This window comes from Mustelus asterias, chromosome 7, assembly GCF_964213995.1.
Source record: "Mustelus asterias chromosome 7, sMusAst1.hap1.1, whole genome shotgun sequence".
Classification (NCBI taxonomy): Eukaryota; Metazoa; Chordata; class Chondrichthyes; order Carcharhiniformes; family Triakidae; genus Mustelus; species Mustelus asterias.
In genome coordinates, this window is record NC_135807.1 from 141,303,427 (window position 1) to 141,317,953 (window position 14,527).

A 14,527-nucleotide genomic window follows, 5' to 3' on the forward strand; every position below is an offset into this window, starting at 1 on the left:
TAAATTTAGCCGTGGAAACTGGCTGTTTTTAAGCATTTTCTGAGGATGAATATTAACTTTTAAGTTGATAAGAGCACTCTGGACCATTCCATTATATTTTTTAATCAATGTGACCTGAAGGCAGCTTGGAGAATCGGAATGCAGGAAAAGTAATCGTCAGTGAACCTAGCGGCAGTATTGCTTAATTCAGTAGTTCCCAAAGGGTGCGGCGCGCCACACTGGTGCAGCGAGAGAGGATGGCAAGTGTGGCGGGAAGATTCAAGGACAATCAAAGAAACATTTAAACATGGTTTAAACAAGCATTGTTTTATACTTTCTGGATGTCCCATGATCATCTTATGTTATGAATCAAGCACTGCTAGGAGTTTTTTTTTTGTTTTTGAATGTATTTCTTATCAATAAAAAATTTGGTGTAGCGCGAGCAAATTTTTATTCTGAAAGTGCGGCCCAGTGAAAAAAGTTTGGGAACCACTGGCTTAATTAGAGAACCTCCTAGTAAATGAACAAATTGTGTAAATAAGGGAGCAAAACTAAAATCAATAATGTTAGTCACTGAATTGGAGCATCCTTTTAGTCTGCGCACCACCACATGTGGCAGCGCAGATACTGTGTCTCAGAGAGAGAGAGAGAGGGAAAACCTGCTTCTGGAAAGGCAACTGCTCCATCAAAAACGCAAAAATAACAAATATAAATCAGAATTTAAATTTAAATCTTCTGGTTTAGAGGCAGATTGTTGTCTGCTATTGAGGTAAATAGAGAAGAAAAATTGGATTTCTTTTCTCTTGAAGACACAGTCCAACCAAGAAATAATTTGAAGAAACAACAAAAAAAAGACACAAATTAAATTTGGAAGAGAAAAAGAAATGAGAGGGAATAAAGAGTTAAAGAAGTACTACGATCTAAGAACCAATAACTGCAATGTCGGGCAAAGGTGGCACCATGGAAATGTTTGAGGAAAATGTGGAAACATGGAATGCATACAAGGAACTGACGCAGATTGTTGAAAATCACTTTTTACCTAAACTACTAATAATGGCTGAGAGATTCAGATGGGGCCAAGAAGAGGGTAAAAATATATCACTGCAATGTTCCAGTGAAGCTCAACGCAAACAGCATCTCATCTTCCGGCTGGGCACTTTACAGCCTTCCCGTCTCAACATCGAATTCAACAACTTGATGATTTGCTCTATCCCACCTCAACCCCTTTGTTTTCACTCTATTTGACTTAATTTTTTTACTGTTCTCTATCTTTTAATTCTTTATTGTCTTTCTTTATTTTTCTTCCCCCCACTCTTTCCCCTTGCTTTACCCCCCTTCCCTTAATTTTTCTCCCCCTTTGCTTCTCCTTTTCTAAATCTTACTCTGTCCCAACCATTTCTTCCCCCGCCCACCCCAACATCTTCATTTCAGCTTCTCTGCCATTTGGTCATTCGCACCCTTTATTTCTCTCTATGGGCTGCCATTAGCAGCCTTTCCCCTGGTTTCTGTGGCTATGACTCATCTTTCATTCCCTCTCCCTGCAGTATAAATATCTCCCACCTTCTATGCCTTTTATCTTTGACACAGGGTCGTCTGGACTTGAAACATCAATTTTCTCTCCTTGCAGATGCTGCCAGACCTGCTGAGATTTTCCTGCATTTTCTCTTTTGGTTAAAAATATATCACAATTTGTAGCAACATCAAGAAGGCTAGTAAAAAATTGTGAGTTTGGCTCAAGTCTCAAATACACACTGTTAGATAGGCTCGTTTGTGAACTTCAAAATGGAGCAATTCAAAGACAATGGCTCATCCAAAGCGCATTAATACTAAAACTCGCTGTCGAGATCGTGGTTCCATAGAATTGGCCATGAAGGAAGCTTCTCAAATTGGAGCTGGAGTCCATATATTGAAGAGGTGAACTATCAGAAAGAAACCTCTTAAAATGCAAGAATGTCACAGGTGTGCTGAAGTTGGACACTTGTCACATGAATATTGGAGCAGAGAAAATAAATGTAAAAGTTATGGCAAGGGGTGTCACGTAACTAAGGCGTGTTGGACACGACAGACTTCGCAAATCCTAAAGGTGTGCAAACACAAGAAAGTGTCAAGATCTACAAAATCTCTGATGGTAGTGAAAATTTCCAAGATGCTACCGGACTGGAGAAGATCCATGAACTGAAACTAGGGGGACGATTCTCCCATTGTGACCCGCAGATTTTCTGGCGGGTCGGGTCAGGAGATACGCATGCCATCCATTTTGCGGGATTTGGGAACGCATGCGCATCTCCCAGAGCCGGAGAACAATCGCAGTCAGAACCGCGCTGGAAATCGGCGGGAAGAGAGGTAAGTGATTTAAATCTTTTTTTACGTATTTTATATCTATTTTACATGCGATTATCGGGCCCGGCACGGAACTTGCTGGGCCTGATAGCATCTCCCACCCTGTCAGGAGTATTTCACTCCGGCGGGGTTTAAAGTAGCTCCCCACGTTCGGGGAACTAGCGAGAGACCCCACCAGAGTGAAGGGGGGGCAATCAGGGGCCTCCAGGGGATGCTGTAAACCTCTATGACTTTATAACTGGGAATATTGGGGTTGCCCAATCGCTCATCGTTATGGTTCAATCGCTCCATCCTTGACTAATTTCTCTCGTTCCAATTCTACTTTGCCTTTAATTGTATAAGGCACAGTTCCTGCCTTGAAACATCGAGGATTGCTATCAGGTTTGATCTTGAGCTTTGCCTCCACTCCAGTCATAGATCCTCGCGTATTCTTGAACACCCTCCTATACTTCTCCAGAAGTTTTTGGAGTGAGGGGGGGGTGGTGCCCCCTGGGCACGGGCACCATGGCAGTACCAGCCTGTGTCCCCAGGCTCTGCCCAAGGGGCAAAGTGCCCATGCCCAGAGGGCACCTTCACACTGCCCATTGGGCATCAAGCAGTGCCAATGGGGCGGGGCCTATTGTGGCTGGGGCCTTGGAGCGATCGGTGTGGGTGGGGGATCCTGCTGCCACTCTGCATGGGGATCGGTTTGGGCTGGAGGGAGGCCAGCGATTGGGGCGGGATGGGGAGGGGGGTGGTCTGCCGGGGCGGGGCCTGTGTCCCGGGGGGGGGGGGGGGGTCTGCTAGGGTGAGGGGGGTTAGGGGATCGCCACTGCTGGGTGCGGGGGGTTGGACATCGGGAGGCTCCAGGACGGGGAGTCAGGGCTGGTCCGAGAGTTGTCATGGGGGCCTCAATTGGGCCATGGGGGGTGCTGGAAGGGCCATGCTGTGGGGGTCCCAGGCTGGCCAGCAAACAGGGTGACTGACAGATCGGGGCCACTGCGCATACACAGAGTTCTGGAGCTGTCAGACTCTGGCGCAAATAGGCTCGGCTCCCGGTTTTTAATGATATTCATGATTGTAACCTCTGCATTGCACAGGGTGGGGAGATTCAGGTCTGAAGTTTCACTGAAAAAACAGTCGTGATCTAGACCAGTTTCCTCACCAATTCAGCACTTTTGGGAGAATCGCCCTCACGGGTGTCCTATCCATGAAAGGGCTTGTGCAAAAGTTCCGGATTTACCCAAAGTTAGACGGAAATGAATTAAAGTTGGAAGTAGGTACGAGAGCTGCTATATCACTTCTCCCAGAAAGCATATACAATCAGAAGCTTAAATATTTATCATTAGAACCTTGAAATGTATTCCTGAGAATTTATACCATGGAGATAGTCCCACTGAAGGGATATATCATGGTTCAAGTAGAAAGTAATGGTCAATCAGCAGAATTGCCTCTGCACATAGTAAAGGGAAATTTTCCTGCACTCTTTGGAAAAGTGTGGTTACACAAAATCAAACTCAACTGGGAGCACTTGACAGCAAGAACACGCTACAAAAACTTCTGGAGAAGTATAGGAGGGTGCTCAAGAATACCCAGGATCCATGACCGGAGTTGAGGCAAAACTCAAGATCAAACCTGATAGCAATCCTCGATGTTTCAAGGCAGGAACTGTGCCTTATACAATTAAAGGCAAAGTAGAAATGGAACGAGAGAAATTAGTCAAGGATGGAGTGATTGAACCATAACGATGAGCGGTTGGGCAACCCCAATGTTCCCAGTTATAAAGTCATAGAGGTTTACAGCATGGAAACAGGCCCTTCAGCCCAACTTGTCCATGCTGCCCCTTTTATTTTAACCACTAACCTAGACCCAATTGCCCGCATTTGACCCATATCTCTCTAGTGCCATCTTACCCATGTAACTGCCTAAACACTTTTTAAAAGACAAAATTGTACCAGCCTCTACTACTACCTCTGGCAGCTTGTTCCAGACACTTATCACCCTCTGTGTGAAACAATTACCCCTCTGGACCCTTTTGTATCTCTCCTCTCTCACCTTAACCCTATGCCCTCTAGTTTTAGACTCCACTACCTTTGGGAAAAGATAGAAGAATAGAACATTACAGCTCAGAAACAGGCCTTTTGGCCTTTCTTGTCTGTGCCGAACCATTTTTTGCCTAGTCCCACTGACCTGCACTTGGACCATATCCCTCCACACCCCTCTCATCCATGAACATGTCCAAGTTTTTCTTAAATGTTAAAAGTGACCCCACATTTACCACTTTATCCGGCAGCTCATTCCACATTCCCACCACTCTCTGCGTGAAGAAGCCCCCCCTAATATTCCCTTTAAACTTTTCTCCTTTCACCCTTAACCCATGCCCTCTGGTTTTTTTCTCCCCTCGCCTCAGTGGAAAAAGCCTGCTTGCATTCACTCTATCAATACCCATCAAAATCTTATACACCTCTATCAAATCTCCCCTCAATCTTCGACGCTCCAGGGAATAAAGTCCCAACCTATTCAATCTCTCTCTGTAACTCAGCTTCTCAAGTCCCGGCAACTTCGTTGTGAACCTTCTCTGTACTCTTTCAACCTTATTTACATCCTTCCTGTAACTAGGTGACCAAAACTGTACACAGTACTCTAAATTCAGCCTCACCAATGCCTTATATAACCTTACCATAACATTCCAACTTTTATACTCAATACTCAGATTTATGAAGGCCAATGTTCCAAAGGCACTCTTTACGACCCTAAGTGCAATATCGGCTTTGTCAAGGGCAGATCGTGCCTTACGAGCCTGGTGGAGTTCTTCGAAAATGTGACTAAACACATTGACGAAGGGAAGGCAATAGATGTGGTTTATATGGATTTTAGCAAGGCGTTCGATAAAGTCCCCCATGCAAGGCTTCTAGAAAAAGTGAGAGAGTATGGGATCCAAGGAGCTGCTGCCCTGTGGATCCAGAACTGGCTTGCCCAAAGAGCTCCGAAAGCTTGTGTGGCTTTTGCTACCAAATAAACCTGTTGGACTTTAACCTGGTGTTGTTAAACTTCTTACTGTGTTTGCCCAAAGGAGGCAGAGAGTGGGTATAGATGGGTCTTTTTCTAAATGGAGGTTGGTCACCAGTGGTGTGCCCCAGGGATCTGTTCTGGGACCCTTGCTGTTTGTCATTTTCATAAATGACCTGGATGAGGAAGCGGAGGGATGGGTTGGTAAGTTTGCCGATGACACGAAGGTTGGTGGGGTTGTGGATAGTCTGGAGGGATGTCAGAAGTTACAGAGGGACATAGATAGGATGCAAGAATGGGCGGACAAGTGGCAAATGGACTTCAACCCAGATAAATGCATTGTGGTCCATTTTGGTAGGTCAAATGGGATGAAGGAGTACAATATAAAGGGAAAGACTCTTAGTACTGTAGAGGATCAGAAGGACCTTGGGGTCCGGGTCCATAGGACTCTAAAATTGGCCCCGCAGGTGGAGGAGGTGGTTAAGAAGGCGTATGGTGTGCTGGCCGTTATCAATCGAGGGATTGAGTTTAGGAGTCCGGGGATAATGATGCAGCTATATAAGACCCTCGTCAGACCCCACTTGGAGTACTGTGCTCAGTTCTGGTCGCCTCACTATAGGAAGGATGTGGAAAAGATTGAAAGGGTGCAGAGGAGATTTACAAGGATGTTGCCTGGATTGAGTGGCATGCCTTATGAGGATAGGCTGAGGGAGCTCGGTCTTTTCTCCTTGGAGAGACGAAGGATGAGAGGAGACCTAATAGAGGTGTATAAGATGTTGAGAGGCATAGATTGGGTGGACTCTCAGAGGCTTTTTCCCAGGGTGGAAATGTCTGCTACGAGAGGACACAGGTTTAAGATGCTGGGGGGTAGGTACAGGGGAGATGTTAGGGATAAGTTTTTCACACAGAGGGTGGTGGGCGAGTGGAATCGGCTGCCGTCAGTGGTGGTGGAGGCGAATTCAATAGGGTCTTTTAAGAGACTCCTGGATGAGTACATGGAGCTTAATAGGATGGAGGGTTATAGGTAGGTCTAGAAGGTAGCGATGTGTTTGGCACAACTTGTGGGCCGAAGGGCCTGTTTGTGCTGTAGTTTTTCTATGTTCTATGTTCTATCTCACACTTGTCTGCGTTAAATTCCATTTGCCATTTTTCAGCCCATTTTTCTAGTTGGTCCAAATCCCTCTGCAAGCTTTGAAAATGTTCCTCACTGTCCACTACACCTCCAATCTTCGTATCATCAGCAAATTTGCTGATCCAATTTATCACATTATCATCCAGATCATTGATATAGATGACAAACAACAATGGACCCAACACCGATCCCTGCGGCACACCACTAGTCACAGGCCTCCACTCAGAGAAGCAATCCTCCACAACCACTCTCTGGCTTCTTCCATTGATGTGGAGATGCCGGCGTTGGACTGGGGTAAACACAGTAAGAAGTTTAACAACACCAGGTTAAAGTCCAACAGGTTTATTTGGTAGCAAAAGCCACACAAGCTTTCGGAGCTCTAAGCCCCTTCTTCAGGTGAGTGGGAATTCTGTTCACAAACAGAGCTTATAAAGACACATACTCAATTTACATGAATAATGGTTGGAATGCGAATACTTACAACTAATCAAGTCTTTAAGAAACAAACTATTTCCATTGAGCCAGTGTCTAATCCAATTTACTACCTCCCCATGTATACCCAGCGACTGAACCTTCCTAACTAACCTCCCATGAGGGACCTTGTCAAAGGCCTTGCTGAAATCCAGGTAGACAACATCCACCGCCTTCCCTTCATCCACTTTCCTGGTAACCTCCTCGAAAAACTCTAACAGATTGGTCAAACATGACCAACCACACACAAAGCCATGTTGACTCTCCCTAATAAGTCCCTGTCTATCCAACTATTTGTAGATCCTATCCCTTATCACACCTTCCAATAACTTGCCCACCACCGATGTCAAACTTACTGGCCTATAATTTCCTGGATTTCTTTTGGAACCTTTTTTAAACAACGGAACAACATGAGCCACCAATCATCCGGCACCTCCCCCGTGAATACTGACATTTTAAATATGTCTGCCAGGGCCCCTGCAAATTCAACACTAGCTTCCCTCAAGGTCCGTGGGAATACCCTATCCGGTCCTGGGGATTTATCCACTCTGATTTGCCTCAAGACAGCAAGCACCTCCTCCCCTTTAATCTGTAAAGGTTCCATGACCTCCCTACCTGTTTGCCCTATTTCCGTAGACTCCATGCCCGTTTCCTCAGTAAATACGGATTCAAAAAAACCATTTAGTATCTCCCCCATCTCTTTTGGTTCCATACACAGTCTACCACTCTGGTCTTCAAGAGGACCAATTTTATCCCTCACTATCCTTTTGCTCCTAACCTACCTATAGAAGTTCTTTGGATTTTCCTTCACTCTGTCTGCTAAAGCAACCTCATGTCTTCTTTTAGCCCTCCTGATTTCCCTCTTAAGTAGCTTCTTGCACTTTTTATACTCCTCGAGCATCTGATCTGTTCCTTGCTGCCTGTACATTTCATACAACTCTCTCTTCCTCTTAATCAGTGTTACAATCTCCCTCGAGAACCAAGGTTCCTTATTCCTATTTACTTTACCTTTAATCCTGACAGGAACATACAAACTCTGCACTCTCAAAATCTCTCCTTTGAAGGCCTCCCACTTTCCATTTACATCCTTACCAGAGAACAGCCTGTGCCAATCCACACTTCCCAGATCCCTTCTCATTTCATCAAATTTGGCCTTTTTCCAGTTCAGAACTTCAACCCGAGGACCAGATCTATCCTTATCCATGATCAGGATGAAACTAATGGCATTATGATCACTGACTCCAAAGTGTTCCCTCGCACTCACATCCATCACCTGCCCTAACTCATTTCCCAATATTGACTATCTAGCTGGTCTATGTGCCTCATTATTTTATAGACCTCTATAACAGCACCCCTCAGCCTCCTACGTTCCAGAGAAAAAAATTCCAGTCTATCCAGCCTCTCCTTATAACTCAAACCATCAAGTCCCGGTAGCATCCTAGTAAATCTTTTCTGCACTCTTTCTAGTTTAATAGTATCCTTTCTATAATAGGGTGACCAGAACTGTACACAGTATTCCAAGTGTGACCTTACCAATGTCTTGTACAAATTCAACAAGACGCCCAACTCCTGTGTTCAATATTCTGACCGATGAAACCAAGCATGCCGAATGCCTTCTTAACCACTCTGTCCACCTGTGAGTCCACTTTCAAGGAGCGATGAATCTGTACCCCTAGATCTCTTTGTCTATAACACTCCCCAATGCCCTACCATTAACTAAGTAAGTCCTGCCTTGGTTTGATCTACCAAAATGCATCACCTCGCATTCATCTAAATTAAATTCCATCTGCCATTCATCAGCCCACTGGCCCAATTGATCAAGATCCCGCTGCCATCCTTGATAACCTTCTTCACTGTCCACTATGTCACCAATTTTGGTGTCATCTGCAAACTTACTAACCATGCGTCCTAAATTCTCATCTAAATCATTTAAATAAATGACAAATAACAGTGGACCCAGCACCAATCCCTGAGGCACACCACTGGTCACAGGCCTCCAGTTTGAAAAACAAGCCTCTACAACAATCCTCTGACTTCTGTCATCCAGCCAATTTTGTATCTATTTGGCTATCTCATCCTGGATCCCGTGAGATTTAACCTTATGCAACAACCTACCATGTAGACAACATCAACTGCACTGCCCTCATTGACCTTCTTGGTTACCCCTTCAAAAAACTCAATCAAATTTGTGAGACATGATTTTCCACTCACAAAGCCATGCTGACTGTCCCTAATCAGTACTTGCGTTTCTAAATGCAAATTTCAAAGTGCAAATTTCAAAGTGCAAATTTCAAAGTTGTGTTTTTGATTCCAAAGTCTAAATTGTGAACAGCAAAGTTTGTTGCTTCTCGTAAGCAACCAATTTAAGATGATCAATCAAGCTAATTTATGTTTGTTAGAAGTGACATACAATCATAGACCTTTGCAGAATATGATATTCACAGACCTTTGCACTACAAACAAAAGAAATATGTTCAAGCCTTGCACTTTTTTTGAATTATCTAGGATCTTGGGGAGCAGATGACAATATCTTGGCCAATCAGAGTCAACTTTTGCCAACCAATCTTTTCTCCTGTGGTTTATATTGTGATCGTTTAAACATTTGCATTCTTGCATTTGGCCTGATAAACGCAAAGTTAAAAAGTTTGGCAACAAGTCTCTTTTTCAGAAATATTCAAATATGAAATTAGAGTGGGTAAATTCCATTCCGAATCTCCTCCCACACCTAGTGGTGCATTAAGGCAGACTTTTGTCTGTTTCCGTAGCTAGTTATTCCTGGAACAGGTTGCTAGTCTGTCATAGGAGGATTATAGCTTGAATCAAGCATGGCTGACCAGGAGTTTCTCCCACTGTTACAACCAGTGGTGTGTCGGAAGGATTTGTAGGTTGACACTCAACCTGTTGAGTCGTGTTACGAGAGCACCTTCCTTCGCCATCAAATCCAGGAATGGGACTCAAACCCGGAGCTTCTGGCTCAGAGGCAGGGACACTACCCACTACATCACAGGACCTCCTGTTAAATGAAGTTAAGTTATGGTTCAACCATGATCTAATTTAATGGTGGAACAGGCTTAAGGAACAGGGCTCACTTGTCCTTGAACTCATTAATATAAAAGTGAACCAGACTCTAGTTCCCAAAGGTCAGTTTGGGAAGAACATTGCCAGTCAAATACTGAGCAAAAGCTGCCACTCCTGACCATTATTTAGCAAACCCTGCTGGGAAGCTTCCATGTATGGATGGCAGGGAGGTATGGCTATAACTGATATGGCTATAACTGGGTAGCAGAACAACATTTATTATCTAAACACTCACAAGAGGAATAGCTATTAGAGTATCAGAGTCAGCTATGTCAATTCTTTTCATTAAAGCAGAAGCAAATATAATTCCACAATAGTGTGCAAATTATGTACATAAAAGGAAGCACAGGTCAAAACCATAGTAACCACACAGAAAAACATCTCACTCTATTTGTCTATTTAAGAATCTAATTCATCTGCACTGAAATAACAAGGTACTTAAAATGAGTAAAAATCAGGATAAATTCAAAATGAATTTTTTTCTCGAAATGCATTGATAGAATTTCAAATAATTTATCCTACCAAAATTCTGTACGTGAAGAACTTGGTACCTCAACTCAAAATGAGTTGATGCTGGTTTTTATCTGCGAATTATAATGTGCAGTGAAGAAAGTCAATGCTGAAATATGGAAGCAACTGACTGACACTCAGGAAGAGGTGGGGCAAACAATCACTGTAAATCAAACAATTCTGATAGACTTGTGCACTAATATTACATTGATGACTACAGGCGAGCAGAAAGGTCAAATATAGAAACTGCACATTCAGTCCAACAGGATATTCTCAGGTTAACCACAAGGTTGAAAACTAAAATATACAGCGGTTTGTACATCTGAAATCTTCTCAAAAACCTCTACAGAGCCGAAAGCTTAAATGTGACCTTATAAGGGAGTATCCTTTAAGGTTGTATACCACTGCGTGGTATTTCTGAACAAAACATATGAGTTCACTATTTGTTGGGAAAGAAAAAAATTGAAAATGGTGGAAACTTTAAATAAAAGAAAATGCTGAAAACACACAGAGGTCAAAAGGCATTTGAAAAGAGAAATTGTAGGTGAATGTTTTAGTTGTTAGCTGTTCAAAATGATGAAAGTAGATAAAAATAATGTTCGGGAGAAATACAGCAAAAGAAAAGGAACAACAACCAATGCAGTAAAGTTGGAAATACTGAGCTCTAGGAAGTTGTGAAAAGGCTGACACGTTTTCAGAAACTAATGGATGATATGCAAAGATCATATCTATCAGGAAGTGAAAAAGCACAAATGGTTATATAAATAGGAAGTTCACAGCAAATGTGCCTGCAACAGAGCCTCACGTTTGGACAAAGGGAACAAAGAAAATTACAGCACAGGAAACAGGCCCTTCCGCCCTCCAAGCCTGCACCGACCATGTTGCCTGACTGAACTAAAACCCCCTACCCTTCCGGGGACCCTATCTTTCCATTCCCAACTTATTCATGTATTTGTCAAGACACCACTATCGTATGGAGCGGATTAAAACTGGTCAAAAGCACAAGGGAATGGAGGATTTGATTTGATTTGATTTATTCTTGTCACATGTATTAGCATTCGGCGAAAGCATTGTTTCTTGCATCCTATACAGACAAAGCATACCGTTCATAGAAAAGGAAACAAGAGAGTGCAGAATGTAGTGTTACAGTCATAGCTAGGGTGTAGAGAAAGATTAACTTAATGCAAGGTAAGCTGTTCTTGAGTCGGTTGGTACGTGACCTCAGACTTTTGTACCTTTTTCCCGAAGGAAGAAGGTGGAAGAGGGAATGTCCAGGTGCGTGGGGTCCTTAATTATGCTGACTGCTTTGCCGAGGCAAGCGGGAAGTGTAGACAGAGTGAATGAATGGGAGACTGGTTTGCGTGATGGGTTGGGCTACATTCACGACCTTTTGTAGTTTCTTGCGGTCTTGGGCAGAGCAGGAGCCTTACCAAGCTGTGATACAACCAGAAAGAATGCTTTCTATGGTGCATCTGTAAAATGTCTTGTTGGTCATATGAGACAGTGATTTACATTCTCTCCAATGCAGTATATTGTTCCGAAAAGTGTTACAACCAGTTCCTGGGCTAGGTCCACAAATTTATAACCCTCTGTTCCTTCTGTGGGAACTACCTCGACACAAGCATCAACTTGTTAAATTCCAGATGGGATAATATTGAATTATTATGCCCCTGGGTGAGGAGTTTTGAGCTGGCTCCATTTGTTTATTCAAAACCCCCCGGTTGGGCACACCAAGATTACTTTTAAAAGGATCCTTCCCTTGCACATACCTTTTCCCAGAGCCATTGTGTAAACGTTTTAAAAGGAACCAATTTAATAAGGCTTTATTGAGTGAAAGAAAGAGTGAAATCATTAGCTATATTCACACAGATTAGAAATGAGAATTGAGTCAAAATAAGTAAAAAAGATATGTGAATGAGTCCTTGACTTGTCTGTTAGGAGTAGATGACAAAACATTGCAACTGTTTGAGAGTCATGATTCTAGTAATGCTGACTTCTGCAGTTGAAAAGTTCTGAAATTTAGCTGAAAAGTTGCCACCCTTCCTTTTCAGCTGTGGCTTTGCTGATTAGGATGTTTCCAGGAATCAGAGAGAGGGCGAGACTGCTACCTGCAAGCCTTTGCAGGCATGACTGCTGCTACCTTTCTGTGATAGTATGACCCCTTTAAGGAGGTGTTCCCTGAGGGCCACATGGTCAGGCTGGAACCTATGGAATGTTGAGGCCGAAAGCTGAGCCAATTAAGTGTGAGGGCGCATATCCCGGGTTGGAAACGATCGGCATATGGAGCTAGGGAGGAGTAGTGTACAGTCGCATAGTTAGGAACATAGAAACAGGAGTAATCCATTCAGCCCATCAAGTCTGTTCCTGCTTTTAATAAGATCATGGCTGATCTGTGGCCTAACTCCATATACCTGCCTTTGGCCCATATCCCTTAACTCCTTTATTTAACAAAACTTTATCTATGTCGGATTTAATGATAGCAACTAATTTAGCATCAACTACCATTTGTGGAAGAGAGGTCCGAACCTCTACCACCTATTGAATATATATCATTATTTGTTGCTTTAGCAATAAAGCCTTTGTGTTGAGAAGCCTCATCGAGTCTATTACACTGGTGATGAGAAAATCTTTCAAAGTTCCTTGGGAATCGCAGTGCATAGCTAGAGGGAGAAGTGGCTGAGCGTCGAGATAATAGGGTGGCATGGTGGCACAGTGTTTAGCACTGCTGCTTCACAGTGCCATGGACCCGGGTTTGATTCCCGGCTTGGGTCACTGTCTGTGCGGAGTCTGCATGTTCTCCCCGTGTTTGCGTAGGTTTCCTCCGGGTGCTCCGGTTTCCTCCCACAGTCTAAAGATGTGCAGGTTAGGTGGATTGGCCATGCTAAATTGTGCCCTAGTGTCAGGGGGACGAGCTAGGGTAAATGCATGGGGTTATGGGGATAGGGCCTGGTGGGATTGTGGTCGGTGCAGAATTGATGGGCCGAATGACCTCCTTCTGCACTGTAGGATTCTATGATAAGAAAAAGCAAGGTGCAAGGGCATTGTTAAAATGCCTTTAGAACATTTTGACCCTGAAGTAGAAAACTGGCCCATTGAGAGACTACATTACTTTTTTGTAGCAAATGAGATAACAACTGAAGAAAAATGGAAGGTTATTCTGTTCACAGTTTGTGGCCCACAGACTTACAGTTTAATCAGAAGTTTAAAGTCACCTGATGCTACAGATACTCAATCTTTTGACCAGACAGTCGAGCTGGTTAAGAATCATTTCATCCCCAACAATAATTATGTTGAGGTACAAGTTTCACTCAGCAGTCTGAAAGCCTGGGGAAACAGTCTCAGGCTTCGTGGTCAGATGGCGAGGATTAGCAGAGCATTGTGAATTCAGCCCAGCTTTAGGCAAAATGTTGAGGGACTGTTTGGTCTGTGGTATAAACAGCCTGATTATACAAAGGAAGTTGGTAGCAGAGGGCAAAATTTTTATAGAAAAAGCGGTGGAGCTAGCCGAAGTGACCGAATGTGCAGAATAGGGTGTAAGCAAATTTCAAGGCATGCCAAACGAAGTAAACCGCTTGGTGGCATGGTGGCATAGTGGTTAGCACTGCTGCCTCACAGCGCCATGGACCCGGGTTCGATTCCCGGCTTGGGTCACTGTCTGTGTGGAGTTTGCACATTCTCCCTGTGTCTGCGTGGGTTTCCTCCGGGTGCTCCAGCTTCCTCCCACAGTCCAAAGATGTGCAGGTTAGGTAAATTGGCCATGATAACTTCTCTCTGAGTGTACCTGAACAGGCACCAGAGTGTGGCAACTAGGGGATTTTCACAGTGACTTTATTGCAGTGTTAATGTAAGTCTACTTGTGATTAATAAATAAACTTTACTTTTTTGTAGCAGGGGGTGGGAATCAAAATGTGGTGATTGGGAGAGAGGAGGTTAGAGTAAAAATAAGAGGGGCTGGTCGGCAGTGTGAGAGGGAGGATAGGCAGGAGAAGGGGAAGGGGAGCTCTCAGACCGAAGGGTTGAGGTGTGTTT

General features: G+C 43.8%; 1 protein-coding gene across 2 annotated transcripts in view; it reads right to left on the reverse strand.

Annotated features, from left to right (window-relative positions):
* Positions 1-10,585, reverse strand: part of LOC144496008 (putative G-protein coupled receptor 141) — a 47,958-nt gene extending 37,373 nt beyond the window's left edge. The window contains exon 1 of one of the 2 annotated variants that reach the window (XM_078216963.1): positions 10,511-10,585. The gene's annotated coding sequence lies outside the window, so the exon portion shown is untranslated. The remainder of the gene's footprint in view (positions 1-10,510) is intronic. The other variant, XM_078216964.1, reaches the window with a different exon arrangement.
* Between the last annotated feature and the right edge of the window lie 3,942 nt (positions 10,586-14,527).